Source organism: Mustela erminea, chromosome 9 (genome assembly GCF_009829155.1).
Source record: "Mustela erminea isolate mMusErm1 chromosome 9, mMusErm1.Pri, whole genome shotgun sequence".
NCBI classification, from domain to species: domain Eukaryota; kingdom Metazoa; phylum Chordata; class Mammalia; order Carnivora; family Mustelidae; genus Mustela; species Mustela erminea.
The window spans coordinates 63,826,529-63,851,155 of NC_045622.1; the positions used below are offsets into that span (position 1 = coordinate 63,826,529).

The following is a 24,627-nucleotide window of genomic DNA, read 5'->3' on the forward strand; positions in this document are numbered from 1 at the left end:
TGCTGGTTATAAAATGAGAACTATAATTTTACAATGGAGAAATCTGGCTGGCCCTACCTTAAGAAGTGACCAAATTTAGCATCAATAATGTCTGGAAAACCAGATATTATGTGCCTCTCTGATCTGCTGCATCAAATGAAACAAAATGGGACAGGGAGGGAAACAAACCATAAGAGACTCTTAATCTCAGAAAACAAACTGAAGGTTGCTGGGGGGTTGGGGGGGTAGGAATAGGGTGGCTGGGTGATGGACACTGGGGAGGTGCTATGATGAGTGCTGTGAATTATGTAAGACTGATGATTCACAGGCTTATACCCCTGAAACAAATAATACTTTCTATGTTAAATAAATAAATAAAAAGTGTCCCCCCCCCAAAATGCTTGCCCTAAATCTAATTAAGTCTAATCTGTGGTTTACAGAAACTACAGGGGAGAGAGGAAGAACCTACACAATACCCCAAAGAAACAATCAGACAAATGCATAGCGTGCCAACTGAATTCATGGTAAAAAAAAAAAAAAAAAAAAATTTAAGAAAAAGAAAAAAACATCAGTTTTAAAAATTTAAGAAAAAGGAATGCCTAAACCAGAACTCATCATTTCCACTCTACCTCTAATAAAACACTTTCCCCTCCTGTACTTTTTCCACAGCTTTTCTCCACATCTTCCCAACTCCACAAGCTGTCTCTGACTTCTCCTCCTCCTTCTTCCTCCAGCTCAGTCTGTCCCCAAGACCTACAAACCCGTCTCCTTACTGCCTTGGGTTCACCTCCTCCATTCCCGGCCGGCCACTCATTCACCCCACTTTTATTATCAATTGCTTGACTTACTGCCATGATCTCAGAACCATCTCCTTGCGCCTACTTTCACTTTCTTCAAGTCTATTTTCTGCACTTCAGCTACAGTGATCCTGCTACAATGCAAATTTTACTGGATGACTCCAGGCCTCAGGTTCTTCTAGCAGCTGCATGGCTAGAACATGGTAAGGAACTGGGATCAAGTCTTCCATCCGCTAGTTCTTTCAAACCTTCTCACTCGATTCAGAAAAAAGTCTCCACTCGCTGCTGCTATGCTTAGCTTTAACACTGGAGATACTTTCCAGGCAGCAGTATCTGGCTAAAATTGTTTGTTCTCACTGTACTTACTTTAAAAGTTATCTTGTGTGTATGGCAAGGAATATTGATTTTCCACTATAAGGGAGAGAGATAACATTTCCTTTAAAATAAATTTAAGTTCGAACGTGAGCTGACTTAAACATTACGTAAATAACAGGTCAGGTATTAAGAGGCCATGGTAATACTGTAAAGATGGTAAGCAATGAATTAAGTTTAGCCAAGACTGCCTTATAGCATAACATTCAAGGTTCTTTGTATGCTTGTGGTGATTTCAAAACAAGTTTACAAACAGTTTGCTACTCCTCTCCTTGAACCAGAAGAACCCCTGTAACTACCTCAAGGAAAGGAATGTGGCCTAGCTGAGGGTCCTTAACTTCAAGGCCAGGTTACATAAAGGCCAGGAAACCTCCCCCAGCCTCACCCGGGGCACTGGCTTCCAAGTCCTGAGCCACACTACAAGAGACCCAGTGATCCCTGAGCCCACCATGCTAGAGTAGCCCCAGGAAATAGTGATGGAGGGTAAGGGAAAGACAGAGTAAGGGCAACAGAGTACAGAAACCTCAGCTCTTGAATTTTCCCAGCTCAGGCACCACACACATGGGGGGAGTGAGTCTTCTGATGATTCCAGTGCCAGCCACCATCTGACTAAATCTACACTAGAATACTCCACAGGAGACTCACAAAACCATGAGAATTATTGTTTAAAAACCCACTCTGTCTGGGGTAATCCAGTAGGCCATGGCAGACCAGCCGTTGAAGGCCTAGTTCCTGAAGACCTGCCTCTAGCCTCACCTTGACTCTACTCACCCTTCCCTACTATGCACAGCCAAAATGACCAATTGGCAGTTACATTTGGCACATAACTTTGCATATACATATTGGCACATAACTTTGCACATACTGTTTCACTCCTCTTTGTCTTTGCACACGCTGATCCCTCTACCTGGAATTCCCTTCCTTTGGGTTGGCCACTTAGAAAATAACACTTCATGGTGGTCAAAAGGAACAAACTTTAAAAAAGAATCCATTTATCCTTCAGAATCTGAATCAGCATTAGTTCCTCTGTGAAACCTTGCCCTTTATCTTTCTCCCTCTCTTCCCACCAGTGACTACATGAACCCTTTCCTCCTGGTACCACTTACAGGAACATAAATCACACTTCAGTGTATTGACATTTTCCATGTCTTATCCACTGAACTACTAAGTTCCTTAAGGGTAGGGATTGTATGTATATATGCAGCCAGTCCTACAGGCCTAATAAATGTCTGCTGGTCTGAAGGAGTTTCTCCTGCTTCCTTTTTTAGCCTATTTCCACTAAAAACATTTCCGTCTAAGCTCCTGGCTGACAAGAACAGAAACGACGCCAGGTCGATGCTGCTCTCCTGGGTCTTTCAAACCCTAACTTCTCTAGCTGTAGGATTTTACTTACTATGAACCTTAAATAAGCCTTCTCTTCTGGGTTCACAACCCTTGGGGACACCAACCCTTGGTTGACCCAGCACTGAAAGGTGACTTTTAAAATTCAACTAGGTGGGACCTACTAGTTTAGTCATTGGGACACAAATAATGATTCCTCTTCCTTCTCTCAGTTCAAAAATCTTCATTAATCTTCTAAGCGGCCAAGTTTCTTCACACTTCTTCCTGCTGCTCCCCGCCCCCACCCCAGAATCACACCTTTCCTGGGTCTTGTCCTAACATCCCTCCAGACTTTGGCCCTTGAGCCTCTTCAGCACCAAACACACATTTGCCTCTCTGCTCCCACCTCAGCCGGGCTGAGCTCATGTCACTCAGTATAATTTAAGAGTGAAGCTTTCCTGTCACACTACCTAGGTCTAATGTAGCAAACATAATTGGGCACGGGATTCACTGTAAAGTTCTTCAGAAAGGGGAGTGATGCAATTATCTCCAAACCTCAAGGAAAGGAGTCCGGCTGCATTGTCTAAGGATAACAGAAAACAAACAAAAGCCATGACTGGCAATCAGAAGACTTGGGCACAATTCCTTGATTTTGATCTGCCTCTCTCACTAAAGACTTTTATATGCAAAAAATTTAAATATAGATAGCCTTACTCATGAAAAACACTAAAGTAAACAGACATTCACAAATTTTTATATAGGAGCTGATTTAATAGGAGAAGGGTTATTACTAGGTTTTTTATCAATAAAATTTAACTCCTACCTCAATCCTTAGTACAAACTTAATTACAGCTTAATTGGAACCATAAAAACACTAGAAAAAAATCAATGAGTTGTATAATTCTGATGAGTGAAGAAAATTTTTCCAAGTATGACACAAAATTCAACTCGAAAGTCATTAAGGGGAGAATAAACAAGCCCTGAAGGAGAATATCATATATTTGCCTCAAGAAAAATTTAAAACACATGAAAGGCAAATAATTGGCCAAAAAAAAAAAAAAAAGGTCAAAAATTAAAAATAATCTGGAGGAAAAAAGATCAGCAACTTACACAGTGAACAGTTCTATGTAACACATATGTAAAAACTCCTGGTAAATCTTTAAGAAAAAAACAATGACCAAACAGAAAAGCAAACAAAGTATTTAAACAAAAATTCACAAAAGAATAAGCACAACTGCCAGAGAAACCTTTCCATACTATTGACGAGAATTACATTGATGCAACTTCTTTGGCTATACCGATTTTATTTATTCATTCATCAACGGCTAAACACTGAGCATAAAAGGTGTTCAATTGACTAGCAAGAAATCCTGGGGCGACTGGGGCACCTGGGGAACCTGGTTCAGTCAGTTAAGCATCTGCCTTCGGCTCAAATCATGGTCCCAGGGGGATTGAGCACTACATCGGACTCTCTGCTCAGCAGGGAGCCTGCTTCTTCCTCTCTCTCTGCCTTTCCCCCTGCTGATGCTCTCCCTCTGTCAAATGAATTAATAAAATCTTTAAAAAAAAAAAAAAAAAGGAAAGAAATCCTAAATAAAGTTACAATAAGAAATCCTTTTCACATATCAGATTCATAACAGCTGTGTTGGAAACGGTGCAGGAGAAACCTTTCCATACTATTGACGAGAATTACATTGATGCAACTTCTTTGGGAAGCGGTTTGGCAATGTTTACTAATATTTTAAATGAGTACACCCTTAATCAGCAAATCTTCCCTTCTAGGAATTCTGCTGAAGGTAGTACAAGTACTACAGTGCTCAGGCAAAGACAGCTATATGTGGCTGGCTACTGCGGGCCAGCCCTGTTCAGGACAGGAGAAACTGGAAACAACTCGAGTATCCATCAGCACGGGCAGGATTAAAGTTTGCTTCATCCACCTGAAGAAACCCAATGCTGCTGTTAAAAGGAATGCACTGACAAGGAAAGACAGCCTAGGTAAATGACCAAGTGAAAACATTTTCAGGAGAGTATAATCTTTTCTTTCATTTTGTTGTTATGGCAAAATATAAAGTCTGCCATTGCAAGCATTTTTGAGTTTACAATTCAGTGACACTAATTACATTCACAATGTTGTACAGCCATCACCACTACCTGTTTCTGATACTTTCCATCACCCCAACAGAAACTTTGCAATGGCTCGCCATTCTCCCTTGTCCCCAAACTCCTGGGAAACCTCTAGTTTATTATCTGTCTTGGTGAATTGCCAATTACAGATATTGCACACAAGCAGAATCATCCAGTACCTGTCCTTTTGTGTCTGGTGTATTTTACTTGGCACAATGTTTTCAAGGTTCATCCACATTGTAGCAGGGATCAGAACTTCATCCCTTTTTATGGCTAAATAATAGTCCATTGTGTGGCTATACCGATTTTATTTATTCATTCATCAGCGGCTAAACACTTGGGTTGTTTCCTCACCTTCTGGCTACTGTGAATAATGCTGCTATGAATACTGGCATATAAGTATCTGAGTCCCTGTTTTCAATTTGGGAGGGTTACCTAAGAGTGGAATTGCTAGGTCATATGGTAAGTTTTAGCTTTTGAATCCGGCTCTCCAACAGTTGTACCATTTACGTTCCCACCAGCAGTGTAAAAGGTTCCTAATTTTTCCACAACCTTGCCAATACTTCTTGTTTTCCATCTTCGATTAGACTATAATCTCTTTTTGTAAAAATAAAATAAATATTTATATAAATGTATTGTTGGGAGGAAAACCCACTGTTACCCACTGTTAACAATGATTATACTCCTGGGGCATTGGTTTATAGGAGAGGCTCATATTCCAACATATATTTTCCTATTGTGTAAAAGTTTACAGAACAAATGTATTACTTTTGTTATCAAAAAAGAAAAAAAAAATCTTAAAAATTAGCCTGAGACAGTTTCATGCCACACTTACTAATCTGAAATCACAACACATTACGGTTCTTGTGAAATGCTTACAGAAGAGGAATCCAAAGTGCAATGACCTGCATCACTGGCCTAGCTCTGCCACCTTTCTGGGCGCTCTGTTTTCTCACCTCTAAATGCTGGTGTGCTTGGGACCATAGTTCCCAACCACGATGCCAAGAGTGGGTGCTAACTGTGCAGACAGAGCGACTCCTTCAAGCTCCAGGGCAGCGCTAGAGCTCAGCACTACCAAGAGCCTCCTCCTATTATCTCAATGTGCCTTACCAAAATGATCATTTCCTGTGTATGCAGGGGTATGAAAAAGGTTTGGGCAGAGCTAAGTCAGGTAACTTTTAATATCTCTTCCCACACTGAAACAGAATTCTACAACTGTGCTGAGCTAATGAGCAAAGTGAAGAAAAGGGGAGCCCTGGGAGATCCTCCCCCAAGGAGAGAAGCAAGCAAAGACAATGCTGCAAGAAGTGATAATGCCAAGGAAGAGAGGGCAACTTGTGTTTATTCATGCAAGTGCCTCACCTGAAGCCACAGGTCCTGAACTAGATAGCAAGGGGGCAGTGCCTGCAGCCACACCGCTCTGGAGAAGCACCCCAAAGATACCTGCTTGGGCGGCAGACAAGTAGAACACCTGACCTCTCTGGGAAGAAGGACTGAGGCCTGGCTAAGTGAAAGCCAAGTGAAATCCTCTCTTCCAGGTGTTCTCAGCCTATCAGCGGCCAACTGTGGACTTTGCCCTGGAAATTCAACTCCTGGGCTAAAGAGATAATCTCCCAGGCATATCCTGTGTAAACCTGGTTAATCAACAGAACACAGTCCGTGCTCAGCCTGCCTGTAGTCCCTGAGACAGTTCTGCCAAGCAGGAGGGTGTGCTAAAGGGCAGACGGGAGCTTACCCTGGCAGAAATGTCATCTATCCTAATCAAATCAAGGGCCTGGGATGGGCATCTTCCAAGAAGTCAAACAGCTGTTTTGTTTAGAGACGAGCACTTGGCCGGAAGCCTCCGCCAGAAGTGATACAGATATCGTGAGAAGAGTCACTGTGACTGAGGGAGCAGGCCTTTACCGGGCTTTGTTGACATTGTGGTGGTAAGCCACCCAAGAGAGTCTAAAGTACAAGCATGAAATGCTAGGTCACCGAAAGAAGGCATGTGGATGACATCTGGCCCTCACAGCCTTATTTGAATCTCAGAGGCTGAGCCTCTTACACTGTGTTCCACAGCCACCAGCCGCACTTAGAAACTTGTTAAAAATGAACATTCTCGGGGTGCCTGGGTGGCTCAGTGGGTTAAGCCTCTGCTTTAGGCTCAGGTCATGATCCCAGGGTCCTGGGATGGAGCCCCACTTCAGGCTCTCTGCTCAGCAGAGAGCCTTCTTCCTCTCTCTCTGCCTGCCTCTCTACTTACTTCTGCCTATTTGTGATTTCTCTGTCAAATAAGTAAATAAATAAATAAATAAATAAATAAATCTTTTTAAAAATGCACATTCTCAGGCCCCACTTCAGACCTACTGAACTGGAAACTAGCTCTCCAGCTGAATCTGGGGCCTGCTCAAGTCTGAAAACCTGCAACTAGAGTTCAGACCCTCCAGAATTCCGTTATACTCTGCTTTAAATGAACTTTGAGACCCCTAATTCATCTGTATGGCCCCACTCATGGTAGGGACCTGGTCATGCATGGTAGGTGACCATCTCATGTCTGCTCAGTGAATCAGTGCTAAAGATAAAAACACTGTCTAAAGGAATCTTTTTCTAACCACGTATCTTTTCCTTCAGAAGCAAAGTAGTTACTAAGACAGGGACAGGGGAGACAGGAAAGCAGAATCCCATTACAAAAGAAAATTCCTCTGTGTGTCAAGAATCTATGCTAAAATGAAATTCAATCTCACCCTGCTCTGCCCTTCACAAACCAATGCATCTAAGCTGGCTGAGGACGCTGAACACAGATCTCAGATCTCATGAGCACTGAGGAATGAGAGTTTATTAACAGCATACACATTTTCATTCCAGAATCCTGACCCTTGATTTACAGAATCCAAACAGGATCAATCCCTCATAAAAGAAATAGCCACCAATAGAAACTAGTCAATATTCAGTTTCCAGCAAGTGAAAGTTGTGGCCTGATAAATTTCTTTCCTCAGACATTTCCAATAAACTTTGAGACTCTAAAGGAGACCTGTAAACTAGGAAATCATAGTTCATTAACAAATGCTAGTTTACTGAAAATTACTTAAATTTTCCAAAACAAATTTTATCTTCTTACTATAAAACAAAAGAAATTGTAATCTAAGACATGTGACTACTTGTATAGGATTGTCCATGAGAAAGACCATCGCTCTTCCTACCCAAAGAGATGTGAATCAGATTATCTGTTTCCAAATCTTGCCACCTACCCCCACGTCCCCCGTTTTTAGACTGGCATTTTCCATACTTAATCGGGTACTCCTTCCAGGAAAGCTGAAAAGACCTCATTCAAATCTACAAACATCTAGGGCACCTGGGCGGCTCAGTGGTTAAGCCTCTGCCTTCAGCTCAGGTCATGATCTCAGGGTCCTGGGATGGAGCCCTGAATCAGGCTCTCTGCTCAGCAGGGAGCCTGCTTCCTCCCCTCTCTCTCTCTGCCTGCCTCTCTGACTACTTGTGATCTCTGTAAAATAAATAAATAAAATCTTAAAAAAAAAAAATAATCCACAAACATCCCAAATCTATCCTAGCTTCCAAAGGATAGAAGGGAGAACATGACAGTAAAGAACACATAATTCCAGGGGAAAATGCACATGAAATATTTTAGGTAACGAAGGGGAGGTATATTTGGTGTACCAGTCAGAGTGGAAGTATAAAAGGGGCACATACTTTGGAATCATACAGACTGATATGGATTTTAAGCAAGTTAGACCCTCTGAGTTCCTCATCTGTAGACATCAGAACATCAAATTCACTCAAAGATTATTGTGAGAATTTACTCAAATGATGCAAGGGGAAATGCCTGGTCTAATACAATGCCAGGAATACAGAAAGCATTCTCTAACAATACACTACAAACCTAAAATCTACAGCAATTTTTGAAACATATATTCCTTGATCCCAAGAATTATGCAGAATTGAATTATACTTATTCCACTTCTTTTAGCTAATTATCTATGCCTATCCCCACTCCAGATCCCCTCTATTTCCCCATATTCTTTTTTTTTATTATTATTCTCAAATTCAGTGTTCCTCTTAGCCAATCATCCCTCTCACATTTTGACATCTTATCCCTCGTTGCGCCACAGGCCTAGAATATATGCCCCCACACTGGCTCTCCAGATTCCTTCCCATGCCCAAAAGGCTGTACCTGGTCTAACCTCAACCAATGTCTTACACCCTTCTAACCAGTGGCTCCGTTATATTCTAACAATGATGACTTCTTCATGCTCTTTCAACTTGCCAAGCTCTTTCCAACGCAGGGGCTTTGCCCTACTGTTCACTCCTCTAGAAATGTACATGCCCCAACCCTGCACCTTCACCGCTGCTTCTAGTGCTTCAACTTGCAGCGCAAATGTCACTTCCTCAGAGACGCTTTCTCTAAGTTCGGTTTTAATAGCTTTCAAGTTCCTATTACTTATCCTCTTTTATATCACCACAATTTCTTTCGTAGCTCCTGTCACTACCTTTATCTCATTTATTGATTTGTTTACTTATTTACTGACTGCTACCCCAAATACTTTAAGTTCCATGACAAATGGACTTTGCTGTCTTCGTTATCTCCATATCGTCAGTATATAGAACAGTGCCTAGACCAGAATGGATACTCAATGATTATGTACTGAATGAATGAATGAATAAAAAAGTTTCTCAAAAGAGAATGCAGAGTTTGACACGCACACCCACAGCCTCCTTCTCTATGTGATAGCAGAAGGTAGAATCTGAGGCAAAGAATGTAAAGTAAAAAGAGAAAGGCTATTATAAACAATGCTACTACTATAAACATAGGGGTGTATATATCTTTTCAAATTAGTGTTTTTGTATCCTTTGGGTAAATACCCAGTAGCATAATTACTGGATCATATGGTATTTCTATTTTTAATTTCTTGAGGAACCTCCATACTGTTTTCCACAGTAGTTATACCGATTTACAACAGCCAAAATATCGAAGCAACCCAAGTGTCCATCAATGGAGGAATGGATAGGGGGGCGTGGGTGGTTCAGTCAGTTAAGCATCTGCCTCTGGCTCAGGTGATGGTCTCATCGTCCTGGGATCAAGGCATGCATCAGGCTTCCTGCTCAGTGGGGAGTCTGCTTCTCTCTCTCTCTCTGACCCTCCCCGTTTGTGCACTCTCGCTCTCACTCACTCTCTCACACAAATAAATAAATAAAATCCTTAAATAAATAAATAAAAACTTAAAACATTTAAAAATAGATGAATGGATAAAGATATGGTACACACACATGCACACGCACATGCACACACACACACACACACACACACATAGGAATATTACTCAGCCATAAAGAAGAATGAAACTCTGGCATCTGGAACAACACAAACAGACCTAGAGGGTATTACACTATGTGAAATAAGTCAGAGAAAGACAAATAACATATGATTTCACTTATATGTGGAATATACAAACAAAACATGAATAAACACACAACAATAACAAAAACCAAAGTCTTAAATACAGAGAACAAATTGGTGGTTGCTAGAAGGGGCAACAAATGGGGGTATGGGTGAAATAGATAAAGGGGATTAAGAGGCACAAATTTCCAGTTATAAAACAAATACATCACAGAGATAAAAAGCACAGCCTAGGGAACAGAGTCACTAATATTGTAGTAACACTGGATGGTAAGAGAGGGTGACCACACAGCGTGAGGAGCACTGAGCAATGTATAGACTTGTTGAATCACTATGCTGTACCCCTGAATTTAATACCAAACTGTATGTTAACTATACTTCGATTAATTACTTAAATTTTTAAGGCTAAGCAGAAATAAACTCTTCGGGAACACAAGCAGTCATCCTAACACCCTTGGTGACAAAACATGAACAGATCTCACCGGTGGGGATGATGTCACAGGTGTTAGAGTCTCCATAGCTTGCTCCACACCCTAAGCCCTGCTGATTTGTTCTTGTTGTGGTAAATACACATGACTCTGTGGTGTTCTCCTTTAGTTTCTACAGTTTCTCAGGGCTCAACTTGTTTGAGCAAGCTGTGTAGACAACTGACCTTGGGTATTCTTCAGGTGAAAAGAAGCCTGGATAGCACTGCTTTTGAAACCCACCTGAGAAATGCCTGGGTGGCTCAGCCGGTTAAGCGTCTGCCTTAGGCTCAGGTCACGATCCCAGGGTCCTGGGAACAAGTCCCACATCAGGCACTCTGTTCAGCGGAGAGTCTGTTTCTCCCTCTTCCTCTGCCCCCTCCCTGCTTGGGCACTCACTCTCTCTTTCTCTCACTTTTTCTCTCTCCCAAATAAATAAAATCTTAAAAAAAAAAAAAAAAAAAGCTTTTCTACTTCTATTTGATGAGATTTAAATAAGACAAACATCCCCAGTTGTTCCTTACTGTTTTCTTTTTAACCTGATCCCTGCCACTTCCCTTCGGGCACTTCCTCAGAGTTTAACCCACTGCCCTTCTCACCACCAGTCTTCTCCCCCCGGCTCTCCCAGCACAAATGAGCAATAACTCACTCTTGGGAGGCAGTGAGGACTCCAACCCAGAGATACAGAGACTTGGAGAGGACAGTGCTGCCCACACCACTTCAAAAACAGCAATTTAGCTGGCAGTCTTTCCACGGGTGTCTGAACCCAGACGGGTAAGTGAATCAGGGTTAGAGGGAGGCAAAGAAAATAAAAAATTTCAGTGCTCTCTTTCCTTCTTAGATTCCAAAGCCTCAATTCTTTAAACAGAGCAGCTGAGTTAGCCAAGTCACATACTGCCAACCAAGGTCACTGCCATTGCCAAGTTCACCTCAGCTGTCCCAGGTATTTTCTGTCACACTCAAGTGCCACACTTCTTTACAGTTGCTGGGGTCAGTTAGGTTCTTTAGTTTCCTTTCCCTATTTGCATCCACTTTGCCAAGGGACAGAGTACTGTACATGCACACACGGGTCTGACCTTCTTTTCTTCAGATCTTTACGAATGAGTGCAAAAACCTATGTGTGGTTTCTACACCATGTGGTCTTCACCTCTTTTAATCGCTCCTTCAAAACACACAGTGTAAGTAAAAAACTGCTAATAAACTAAATAGGGTGAAGGATCCTGGTATAACTTGTGCTGAGAAAACCAACCTCCAGGGAGGAGTGCCAGGCATGGTTTTGGCGGCGTAATTACCATCAAGGCTCCCCACCATACAGGGAGTTACTGTGGAATCAGAGCTCCTGCCTACAGAAGGAAAACAGAAGAAGTAAAATGTTTGACCCTAATATGCAGAGTTTGATCTTCTAAAGCAAAAGGAACCTTAAATTATAAACAACCTGACTCAAAGGGAAAATCTGTGAAGCACCTACTCCCAGGAACTCCCCACTATACCCGAGGCCTGCCTGGGTTCAGCAAGGCCCATAAATTGGCACTGTTGAGATGACCTTTCCAGGCTATATTTCAACAAGAGATAACAACAAAGCTCAGAGCTTTGGTAGCACTCAGAGGAGATTTGAAGGACTTAAAACATGCCGCTAAGTTTGGCAGCAAAAGTTCCTGTTTCTTACAGTTGGAAAAGGAAATCTCTTTATAATTACACTTGTAGATAAGATACACCAAGCTACTCATGCTATTCCTTCTAGTTAGGAACAGATAAGAACCACCTCATCCCAATTCACTGCTCCCCTGAGACTGGTCTGAGTGATCACTGTGGGGGCAATTCTCACCTGGGGCTGGGAAGTCAAGGTGCCTCTGGGAAGGGACAGTCCCAGGAGGTTCTCCACAGGGCTTACCGTGGAAGCCACTACCACTTGCCCAGAAATACTCACCACTCTTCATTACCTAGCTCCATCTCTCCCTCAGCCCACTTCCCACCTTGTTCTTTTACCCAGGGTTCTGCCTGTCCCTAACTCCAGTGCCATATAACATAGGTTACACATCAGAGTGGATCCTTTCAACCTAAATGCTCTTTAACTCAGATTCCCTTTCTGGTTTATATATGTCTTTGCAAAAGCAAAGTACAAGAGGTATGATCTCTGTACTGTTTGCAGGACACTTACCACTGCTCTCCTGATACTAGAGATGTCTGTCCATGACAAAGAAGCGGATTTCGTCCACCATTTCTCAGCATAACAAACCAGACAGACCAGCCACTTGGAAATAAGCTCTGCTTGGCTTGCAAGGGAATAAGAAATCTAACAGTCAATGCTTGTATTTCATTCAGCACCAGATACGAAGTACTATCCTAAGCACGTGACACTTAGGCCTTACCACAACTCTGTGAAATAGGACTCACAGTTTCATGGAAAAGGAACTGGGGCATGGACAGGCTACACAATTCACCCAAGATCTTAGACGGAGTAAGTGGCAGAGCCAGAATATGAACCCCAACTGTGTGACCCCAGAGCCCAGGCTCTAAGTATCACCCTTTTGTTAGACGGCTCTTATCCTAACACACAGATCTGTCTTTGAGCACCACTGACTCACTTCAGACTCTAAGGGAGAGAGAGGGTCAGCCAGGAAACACTGCCATTTTTCTCCATGGAGAGAAGGAAACAGTGACGGCAGTATTTATTTACAGGGCTGATCTGAGTCTATACAACACAACCAATAAGTACCTCCAAACATCTGTCGACCAAAATTTTCCCAGCAGCACCAAGTGAAATCCACCTCCTTTCTTACTAAGCTGGTAGACTTTCTAACTCACTAAATGCTGGACACTCTTTTCAAGTTGTTACAGCCAAGCCCTGCGCCTCTGAGAACAAGATCCCAGGCTCCAAGTTACGAGAACCAAGTCAAATGCTTCCTAGATTCCAGCTGATGGGATTTTTTAAAAAAGCTTCTCAAATGTTTTTTAAGCAAAAGGTATATATGTTGGCCACTTTGGGGAAATAAAATGTATAAAATATTACGATTAATTTTATACAACTTCAGGGAATCTGTTGGTAAGATAAGACACACGCATTTAAGAATCAAGTCAGAATGTCAATGAAAACCCTCAATCTAAACCTTCTGCCGTTTAGAAGAGGAAACTAAAGTCTAGAGAAGCCAAGGTGACTTCCCCAAGGTCACCTGACAAGTCACAGATAGAGCCAGGACTATCGCTCAGATCTGCTGACCTGACCAGGGCTCTCTGTACTGCTGTATGGAGGCAGAGGAAAACACAGAGGGAGGGATCTCGAACAACTATCACAGCGAACAGTTACCAAGAGCATATTTGTGCCAGCAACTAAACGAAGTACTTTCTATAAATTCATTTAACCCTTGTAGCAAACCTTTGAGATGAGTACCATTTTACTCCCAATTTACAGCTGCAGACAATAAGGTTTATAAAATTAACTTGCCAGACGTCCACAGATAATAACAGGAAGAGCCAGACTACAGCCTTCCAGAGCTGGCTGCAAAGCCTATGCTCTACGCTGGGTTTCCAAGGATGATAAACAGAATTCACGAAGTAGAGGTGAGGAGTGCTGGGATAGCCTGTGTCTAGAGCACCAACAGCAGCTTGTGAAGGGCAGCCAGTGCTGGGCAAAGGAGGACCTAGGGCCCTGCACGAGTAGGCCTACAGGGAAAGCAGCAGGCAAGAAGCAGTTCTCGTCTCCCATGACAGTGAAGGGTAACGACCATGGAGACTCTCCTGAGGTTTTGACAGAAAGGTGAATGAAACACGAAGTATAAACTTCTAAAAGAAGAATCTGATTTGGGGCACCCGGATGGTTCCGTCGGTGAAGCATCTGCCTTTGGCTCAGGTCATGGTCCCAGGGTCCTGGGATCGAACCCTGCATCAGGCTCTCTGCTCAGCAACGAATCTGCTTCTCCGTCTCCCTGCCCCCTGCTCGTGCTCTCGCTCTCTCTCTCTCTCAAAAAAAACTAAATAAGGGCGCCTGGGTGGCTCAGTGGGTTAAGCCGCTGCCTTCGGCTCAGGTCATGATCTCGGGGTCCTGGGATCCAGTCCCGCATCGGCCTCTCTGCTCAGCAGGGAGCCTGCTTCCCTTCCTCTCTCTCTGCCTGCCTCTCTGCCTACTTGTGATCTCTCTCTGTCAAATAAATAAATAAAATCTTTAAAAAAAAAATAACAAAAAAAATTTAAAAAAAACTAAATAAAATCTTTAAAGAAAGAAAGATATGGAATCTGATTTGACTTTCCTGCATTGTAATCCCAACCTGATTAAGAGATGCCAGCCTTACTCTTCAAAATGCTGCTCTAGGTTGATAATAATATGGGAAAGCACTGAACATTTACTAAGTGCCAGGTGCTGGGCTGAGAAATTTCCATGTAATATTTCATTCAATCCTCAGCAAAACTCTCACAAGTTAAGTACTGCTATTATATCCATTTTACAGATACCTCACAGAAAACAGAGGCTCAGGGAGATTCAACAACTTGCCCAAGGTCACACAGATAGTAACTATAACATTGGGCTCTAAACCTAGGCGGGCATGGCCCACAAGTGCCAGCTATTCGCCGCTGCACCTCGAAGCACTGATATGCTCACGTTAGTGCTGATGGGTCGTTCCAACACACGCACTAAGGATCAAGAGTCCCTGAGAGCTGAACAAACACAGGCTGACTCACTTAAAAGCAAGTTTTAAAACTCAACTGTCAGAACTGCATAAGGGAGCCTGTGTTCCAAGACATAAATGAGCACACCAGAACTCACTTCCTCGAAAAGGCTGAAGAGTTCTGAAAACTCTAAGTTTTATATATATATAAAACTATATAGTTTTCTTTCCAGTTTTCCCCTTACCTTTTTCCTTCCCCCCACAACGTCTGATCTGTTGACACTGAGAGAAGCTTCGACCTCTCCCTCCTATCTCCAGTCCTTTTTAGTTGGCTCTCTTCCGTCATTCAAATAGTGCTTTATATCAGCTTCTAAGAGTTGGGATGTTCTGCCTTCTTCCCAGCCTAAAGCATGAGATGGTCATTAACCCTACTGCAAAACCCTAACTTCAGCAGGCCTATGTTTCTTCTCTCTTCATCACAGAGACGGAGGCTCACTTCGGGGAGGAAATAACTACGATACGATACCTGGTGACAACATCAAGTTCACACTCAATACTATTTAGACCCTCCTAGCTCTTGGCCCAGGCCCTCCTTATTCATTGACAAAATGGGTGGGCAGACCAAGAGGGCACATGGGCGCCAAAGATGCCTCCAAACCCAGGAACAAAGGAACAGAGCGTCAACCCCAATGTCAGCCTCCCTGATTGCTAGGACACGGTCTCCTTGGATCCCCTGGGGGCAGTGCAACCTTCTGCTAAATTGCGAAGGCCTCCTAGAGCAGCCCAGGTACTGCCTTCTACCCCCCTGCTGTTCCTCAGAACTAGTTTCCTCCCACACCCCCAATCCCTTTGCCCAGAGCCTCTCTCCTGTTTCTTCCTAGTCTCCCATAGCCCCCTGTTCATCTCATTTTCCCAAGGGTCAAACAGTCCTTTATTCACTGTGCTCCTTCCCATTAATCAACCTCCAGCTCACCTACAAACGCCTTCAGTGACAAGTCACACACAAGAATCTGCATCTTTGAGAGATACGTGGTTTCATGACAAACCCTTAGATGCAAGTCAGCTTTGCTTAAAAAGGTATATAATTGCATATAATTCACCCTTAATAGAGACAGTACAGGGCGCCTGGGTGGCTCAGTGGGGTAAAGTCTCTGCCTTCAGCTCAGGTCATGATCCCATGGTCCTGGGATTGAGCCCCACATCAGGCTCTCTGCTCTGTGGGGACCCTGCTTCCTCCTCTCTCTCTCTCTCTCTCTCTTACTGCCTCTCTGTCTACTTGTGATCTCTGTCAAATCTGTCAAATAAATAAATAAAATCTTTAAAAAAAATAGAGACAGTACAATCTAACACATGGGCAGTTTTTAGATGAGAAGATTATTGTGATAATTTCGACAGTATATTGGAGCCAAAAATAATAAGAGAAGGGATCTTTGGAGAAATCCTACAATAAGGTAGTCTAGACTCATTTAACCTCCTCCTCTCCCCTCAACACACTAGGTCTCACGGGGACTTTTTCTGTCAGGCAGTATTCCGCGGCATGTTCCTGTAAGACAGACAAGATGCACCCAGTATTTTGCTGAGACAGATGCACACAGAGCCTTCTCCCCAGCAAAAATAGATGCTCAGACTCTCCCTCCCCACCCCCCAGGAGAAGGCACTCACTAACACAATTTCTCCCTCAGGCTTTGTAGAGAAATTTCTGCAGACTGTGCCAGATGCTAATTTTTTTTTCCCCTCTTTCATGCCCCCATCCCCCTTCTCCACTTTCCATGAATCTTCTAACTCAAAGAACTCAATTATCTGCCAGCAGATTTCCCCTTCCCCTCCCCCACCCACCCTAAACACCCTCTTCTACCAAGCTAATGTAGTGGAGCAGGGAGGCCAAGCCAACGCTCTGCAGGGCTGATGTCTGTACTCCCCCAGGCTGAGGTACGAGTTCCTGTACTCGGCTGCCTCAGTATACTCTCTTGGGCCCAACACTAGAAATCAGGAGCCTCCAGCGCAACGACATTTAGGAGACCAGAGAAGCAACAGGAAGACATGCTCTTCAGTCTCTCTGCCCCACCTGCGTGCAGGGAGATGCTCTGGCAGTCCCTGACTCGAGCCTCCCACCACCCTCAGGTGCCCAGCGGTGCTTCCCAAAGTAGTTCTTAGAATCAGATTAGGTAGGAAATGGAGCACAGCCTCTCTTACTTCCAGGCCAGCAGTGTGGCCATGATACCTAGAGTCTGGGGAAGCCCTTGCAAACTTTATACCCAAGCCCTCCATTGCAGTGACACGGCAGAGCCAGTGGAATTCAGGATGCCCCAGGCCTGTCCTCCAAGGCATTTCAAAGTTTCAACTTCCTTGGATAACTGATTATTCTAATTTTAGAGAGAGGGAGCCCAGAGGGAGAGTGTGCAGGAAGGGGAGTAAAGGAAGGGGGAGAGAAGGAGTGAGAACAGAAATGTTACTACTTTTTAATCCTTAAAGAACATGGAGGGATCCATCCAACGTGTGACTCAGCTCTGGGAAGCTGGACGGAGGGGGAGTGGGGAACAGCTGCAGCCCCAATCTAAGCTATGGACAACTTGGCCATCAGACCTCAGAGGCTGCTGGGCTGTGATTTGCCTAGAAGAAAGGCTCTGCTGCTGAACAACAACAACAAATCTGTCTCCTTAGGGTCTTCCCAGGGGCTTCCTCCCAGAGCCCACTCCAGGGCATGGTAGGCAGCTTCCCTGTCCTATGACAAAAGCTGGGGCTGCAGGTGGGGTGCTGGGTCCCTCCCCATGTTCCCACCAAGCATGCCATGAGCCGTATACACTCCCTGAGATCAGATCCGGGTGTCCTTGCCTGGAGTCTCCCCACCCCTGCTATTCTGTTCCTTGGCACAGTTCCACTGCAAATCAAGAATCTCTGCCCTTGAAATTCCCACTTCCTCATTTCTTTCTTTCTTTCTCGTTTCCCTCTAAGCTATAGCCACACAGGTTCCTGAAAGCTGCCCAGCCCCCAAGAAGCCCTTCAGAGCGATAACTGTTCCTGCCAGTTAGACACTGCCTTTCAAACCCAGAACAGGAGAAAAGGCCTCTCTGCCCACTCAGTACAGTTTCCTCAGCAGAAAGAGGGAGACAAACCTGACAATCAGAAGCCTCTCTTCCAGCTACTGAAATTTATGATACCATAACCGGCAGGTAGCTAGCTATAGGACACTGGAAAAGCAAAGGGTCTGTTGGAATTCCTCTCTTCTATACTAAACACATGAGTCAGGTAACCTAAGGGAAAGAAAGCTTCGTCTCTGAAGGATCATTTATAAGGCTCAAAGCCTACAGTGAATATCACCCTATTTCCCAACCCAAAGAGAGCACTATTTATTTCCTTTAATATCTTAAAGAACTTTTTAAAGGTTTTTTTTTTTCCTCATTTTTACTTACAAATGCACAAAAGAAAAGGCAACTTTATAAATTGGGAAACCAGGAGTGCCTGGGTGGCTCAGTGGGTTAAAGCCTCTGCCTTCCGCTCTGATCATGATCCCAGGGTCCTGGGATCAAGCCCCACATCAGGCTCTCTGCTCAGCGGGGAGCCTGCTTCCCCCTCTCTCTCTGCCTGCCTCTCTGCCTACTTGTGATCTCTCTCTGTGTGTGAAATAAATTTAAAAAAAACTTTTAAAAAAATAAATAAATAAAAATAAATTGGGAAACCAGAACAGAGGGACAAAATGACTTTTCAGAAGAGAGTGGAGTCATCCTTCAAGCTCTAATTTGCAGCATCTTACATTATGTAGGACTTGACTTGCTTACAATTACTTTCATGGAAATTATCTCATTTTTGTTCCTCCCAACAGACCTGTTGAAGTAGTTATACCATTATCTCTCAACTCACAGCTAGTAAATCTGAAGGTCACAGAGGTTAACGAACTTGCTGGCAGCCACCTTGATGGCAAGTAGCAGAATCTGACCATGGACTCAAGTCTACTAACCCCAAATTCAGTGTCCATTCTGCTATATCAAAAGAATGATCAACTGCTAGCCATCTTCACATTGTTGGGGCAGGGGAGGGGGAAGAGGTGAGGCCCAACCACAGCCTCTTAAGCAGAGAACTCAGATTCTGAATTTGCACTGCCCCTTCCTCACAACCCCCAAATTTAATCCCAACCAACAGTGCTATGCCATAGCCACCCCCCAACAAAACAGAGGTTTCAACCAAGCAGAGAATTGTTGGGGATATACTAAAAGGAGGCATCACTTTAGCAGTGGCCCCTCTGAGGTCCAGGGCCATGGAGTTCACCCCTGTGGACCCTCAGGCCACAATACTGATGCAGACATATACACATTCAGGGAGCCCAAACTGGGGACATGGTCAGTGCCTTTATTGGCAAGCTGACCCGAAGTTAATCAGAAGGCCCCCTCATTGTCTGCCAGAATACAAAAGATATTCTGTTCAGAAAGTTCAAGAAGAAAAACCGAAGCACCAGGACAGCAGCTGTTCCCTCATCCCACAGAGAAACCAAAGGCATCCACAATGTTCCCTGAGGCCCAGGAGTAAGTTTGAGATATAACATGGCTGAAGCGGAAGCACATCTCCTGATGGGTCCCCACCGCAGGGAGTGTCTGCTGCATGAATCCTTCAAATAAGATTACTAACAACCTAGCTACTCCATCACCTTTCTGGAAGGGTCTCCTCTCCTAGGCCACACCGAGCTTACCACACACCACTCCTCTAAGTCAGAACCAGCTTTACCAAAACATAGGAAAAACAGAAGAGGAGTGCACAGCATGGACAGTGAATGCCCTGATATTTGAGTTAAAACATTAACCCAAAGTATCCATCTGGCACAACCACAATACCTCATGTCTCCACCAGGAAGCTGGGTCTTAGCAGCCACTACTGAGAGTTCACTCAGAGGTACCCGTATAGGAAACCTCTCCACAGGCCCCCCAACCCCAAAATATACACACACCTGCCAGCCTCCACCCCATACACATTTTTTTTTAGGAAAGCCTGCTATGGGCCTTAATGCAGGAGAATAGTATGCTTCTTTCCAGATTACCTGGGAGAGAGACTAAGCATGTGATCTCAGCTTAGATATCCCTAAGAAGGTCCCTCTGTCCTAAGAACTGCTCCAGAGACTGGGAACTCACCACAGGCTCCTAGCTGAGTTAACTGGCTTTTTTTTTTTTTTTTTCATTACAGGTCAGACAGAGCAGCACCAAGAGACAAAACAGACAGTGTTCACTAGAAGAAACCGAGCCACTCAAAAGACACTGGAGTTTCCGTGTAGTAACTTCAAACATAATACTGAAGTGATGATAACTCGCCTTTTCTATATAAAAATTTACTTTCTGTAAAATATCCTAAGCCTTTGTGCTAAATAAAAGATGGTGATTTCTACAGAAAAGTCTAAACACCTCAGGTTCAGCAAGAGTGAGATCAGCTAGATCTGCAAAGTCAAGAAAATTGGCTGTTTCCCTCCTCCTTAAGCTAATAGAATCCAACTGTTGAAGCATGACATCATTCCTGAGCCCCAAACCCCGAGCAGAGAGTACAGACATTTGCCTGACTCCCAGAAAACAGCCCAAGACTACGGCCAGGAAAGGAGAAAAAAACAATCCAAGCCGGAGCTGACCTTACCTGAAAGTCCCGGTGCTTTCCTGCCCACTCCATGCTTGGCAGAGTTTGGCTCACACCACAGTCTGTAAAGGAGCCCAAGGGCCCCAAAATCCACTCGCTTAAGCTCCGATACCTGCTGCGAGCTTCCCACAGCTCCTTCCTCTGACCTTTCGTGGCGCTCCTTCCAGCCAAGTGAGCAGAGCACTTCTAGCTGGCCAGGCCAGTTGTCATGGAGACCCTGTTCTCGCCAGCCAGCATGCTCCTGCGCTCGCGCTTGCTCGGCTAGCTCGCTCTCTCTCACTCGCTCACTCGCGCGCCCTCTCTCTCTCTCTCTCTCTCTCTCTCTGTCTCCTCTCCTCTCTCCCCCTCCACCCCCCCGACCCCGCTCTCAGTTCTGGGAGGCTTCCATGAAACAGCACTGTCTTTTGATCAGCCCGGGTTCTGCACACATTCCACTCCTCCTACCTCCCTTCCAGTCAAACAAGGGCTCTGGGCAGCTCCTGGGAACTTGCTTCAACAGCTCAGATGGGAGATGGGAAAGACAGTGAGTGGACTTGTTTTCCTCCCCTCCAGTGTCTCATTTTTTTAACTTGAGAGGAATCCTGGCCAGAAGAGAGGGAGCTCACTGGAGCACATGGGAGGGGAAGCAAGCCCTTCCTCTGGGTCCTGGAGTGGGGGGTAGGAGGACCCAGATGCATTGCCTTGACTTGTTTGTGCACTTGGGATTTTCCGGGCAGCACTTGAGGCGGAAATGCATTCACATCCCAGGAGCTCGCCTGAACTGGCCTCTCTGCTTACCTTGCTGCCTGCCCAGGTTGTGGTGATCGCTTTAACCGGTGCAGGGACTCGTGGTACTATTGTTGGTGCCCAAGCAGTCTCTCATTTTCCTGCAATGGAGAGGAAAAAGACACTAGGTCAGGACCAGTAAGAGTCCTGGGCAAGTCCAGAATCACAGCCCAAGCAACAAACGTGATACAAACACAGCCTTATCTCTCTGCCCTGCAGAGGGCCTGCAGCCAAAGCCCCAGCTGTCTGGGAGCTGCTGTCACAGCCAGGAATACCGTCATTCCTGTCCAAGAGCTAGCACTGAGTCTGGGACACAGTAGGCCCTCAATTCAGGCCTCCGCCCTGCCATGTACATTTCTGCTTTGTGACCTTCTTTTATATGCACTGCTTTGTCTGATCCTCAAACCATTTAAAATACACTGGACAATATTATTACCATTTTATAGATGGGAAAACCGAGGCTCAGAGAGAGCAAATGTTTAGTGCACAGTTACCTAGCTAGATAGTTAGGCAGTCAAAGAACTAAGAGACCAGCCCCACTGGCCTCCAGTCCAGGGCCCTTTCCCCTAAAGTACACTACCATCTGATCTTAAGAACTAAATTTTTTTCTGGTAACTGCTATGGAGATACAAAGCTGAATTCCCAGGGGAAGGTGGAGAATCTTTCAGAGTCATCATGCATTAGACCTGACTACCATCGTGTTGGTCTGAAGATTCTACGATAGCATCTATGAGATGTGGAAGGTAATGGTGCACAGATTAGAGAGGAAAGTCCTGCCCCATAGCTATAAATTACCTTACACTTTTCCCAAGTACTCTCATAAATCATGGCTCATCTGTTCAACACAACCGACCTAAAAGTTAGCACTGGTATTACCATACTAATTTATTTTACTTTATTTTATTTCATTTTTTTTTCAGATTTTTCATTTATTTATTTGACAGAGAGAGACACGGTGAGAAAGGGAGCCCAAACAGGGGGAGTGGGAGAGGGAGAAACAGGCCTTCTGCAGAGCAGGAAGCCTGATGTGGGGTCCGATCGCACGACCCCGGGACCACAACCCAAGCCAAAGGCAGACGCCCAATGACTGAGCCACCCAGGTGCCCCTTATCATACTAACTTAACAGATTAAAGAAAATCTCAAAGAGGGGTCAAATGACTTGCCCCAGGTCATAGAAGCAGGAAAGAACAGACCTAGAAATAGTACCAACCCTCATGTGTGTATTAGGCAGAGTAGATGCAGGAGGACCGGTAGAGCAGGGGTCAGAAGACCCTGGGAAGTGTCTGGCTCTCCCAGTTTCTCCTATGAAACCTACCCCACGGGCAACTGATAGGGCTGGGATGGGCATAAAAAGAGATGATGGGTGGGAAAGCATTCTCCTTAAACTGGGCTCTGAGCTAAGACCTTCATTCATCTTAGCCATTTTTTACCATGTACACAAACAAAAACCCACGGCATTTGGTATCTCTCCAAGAGGAGGACACTGAGGCTCAAGAAAGACATTTTTCAATGCTGCTTCCTAAAACAGTGCCAGAGAGGTCCTGATGGGATCTTTAATGCAGTGATCTCTTGCAGAATCCTTGCGTTTTTATTAGCTTCTGATGTATCACAAAATTCTCAAAATGAGATTTTAATTGACTTGAGTTTAAAAGGTGAACGTGTGTGTGTGTGTGTGTGTGTGTGTGTGTGTGTATATAAAGCTAACTATATGCCAGGAGCTAAAGGAGGAAAAGTGTCAAGAAAATGCAACAGGAAATAATGGGATGGTATAAACCCTAAGTGGTGGGCACTACTGCTGGAGTGAAGACACCGGAGCTTCAAAGGCAGCAAGGACCCATCTCCCACTATAAATGCCCAGACCTGAGCCAAACACCACCTCAGGAACCCCTCACAGGCCCTAGTGTCCCATGTCTGCGATGGAAGACAGGATGAAATGGCAAGTGCAACACCATCAGGTCCCTAAACTTCCCCCTCTTCCCATCCCCCACGGGCACCCCTCTGTTCTCCTGATCCTGAAAAGGCACACTGCACTTCAGAGTAGCCATGCTGAGAAGGAAGAGATGCTGCCCATCCACTTCCACAACAAGATAATACTCAGAGTTACAATATTAGCACCAGCTAACATTTACTGAGCACCTACCATACGTCAGGCATTCTTCTAAGCACCATGAGGGGCCAGGGGCCTGGGCTGAGTACTGAAGCGGATACAAATCAGTCTCTAAAGTAATCCAACTTCGAAAAAGCCCTCCAGGCCAGGCGCTGAATGCAGGCCATGCTCCCTCTAGTGGCACACTGCAGTTCACAGAGGTTCTTTAGAACCTTGTCCTCAGCGGGGAGGGAGACCGTAAGGGCCCATCATGGAAGAACTGTAACCCCTGCTTGGGCTGCTGCAGGTATAAGCTCTTTGAACTAGGAAGGGCAAGTGGAGAGCTGCATCCCTCCACTGCCTCTGCAAGGCTGGACTTAGATCAACCCTACGTGACCTTTCCCAAATGATAGGGCTTTTACAGCCTTGTGGGGTCTAGGATCTATTGAAAGGCACACATGCATACTTGTGCCAGAAATCTGGGAGACACCCTTCCATCTTTGTGTGTATCTCTCTCCCCATATCCAATCCATTTGCTGATTCCAAATAATTCTATTTCCAAAATGTGTCTGTCCATTTTTCTGCCTTCCACTGCCATCTCAGTCCCTTTCCTTGATTACTAAAAACCCTCCCGGATTGCCCCAGCTTCCACTCTCATCCTCCTAGCTCCCTTCTCCATGCCGCTGTCTGAATCACCCATCTACATCCGATCCTGTCATTTCCTGCTTGACGCACTTCAATGGATTCCCACTGCACTTGAGATAAAATCTAAATTCTTATCAGGACCCAGAAGGCCCTGCTTCATCCTTCTCCAGTCTCCTCTCAGCATACTTCCTTCCCTCCACCTATATGTGCTAGCTACACAGGCCTTCTTTTAGATCCCCTAAAGGGCCAGATTCTTCCCAAGCTGTTCTCCTTGGCCTGGGACACTCCCCCTGCCCCCAGTCTGCCTAACTGGCTCTTACCTTGTCCTTACGAGTCTCTCACCTCCTCAGAGAGGTCTTCCCCGATCCCCCAATCAAAATGAGGATTTATCCTTCATAGCACTCATCACAATATCCAACAAAAATACATTTCCCTTTTATTAAGGCCAGCTTTCCCTGATGAGTTCCTTGG

At 44.7% G+C, this 24,627-nt stretch overlaps 1 protein-coding gene across 5 annotated transcripts in view; it reads right to left on the reverse strand.

Moving 5' to 3' along the window:
- Window positions 1-24,627, reverse strand: part of DENND2B (DENN domain containing 2B) — a 148,818-nt gene that overhangs the window by 81,263 nt on the left and 42,928 nt on the right. For 4 of the 5 annotated variants that reach the window (XM_032359633.1, XM_032359635.1, XM_032359634.1 and 1 more), the window contains one exon: window positions 21,437-21,525. The gene's annotated coding sequence lies outside the window, so the exon portion shown is untranslated. Of the gene's footprint in view, window positions 1-20,659; window positions 20,958-21,436; window positions 21,526-24,627 lie in introns of those variants that run through there. The other variant, XM_032359636.1, reaches the window with a different exon arrangement.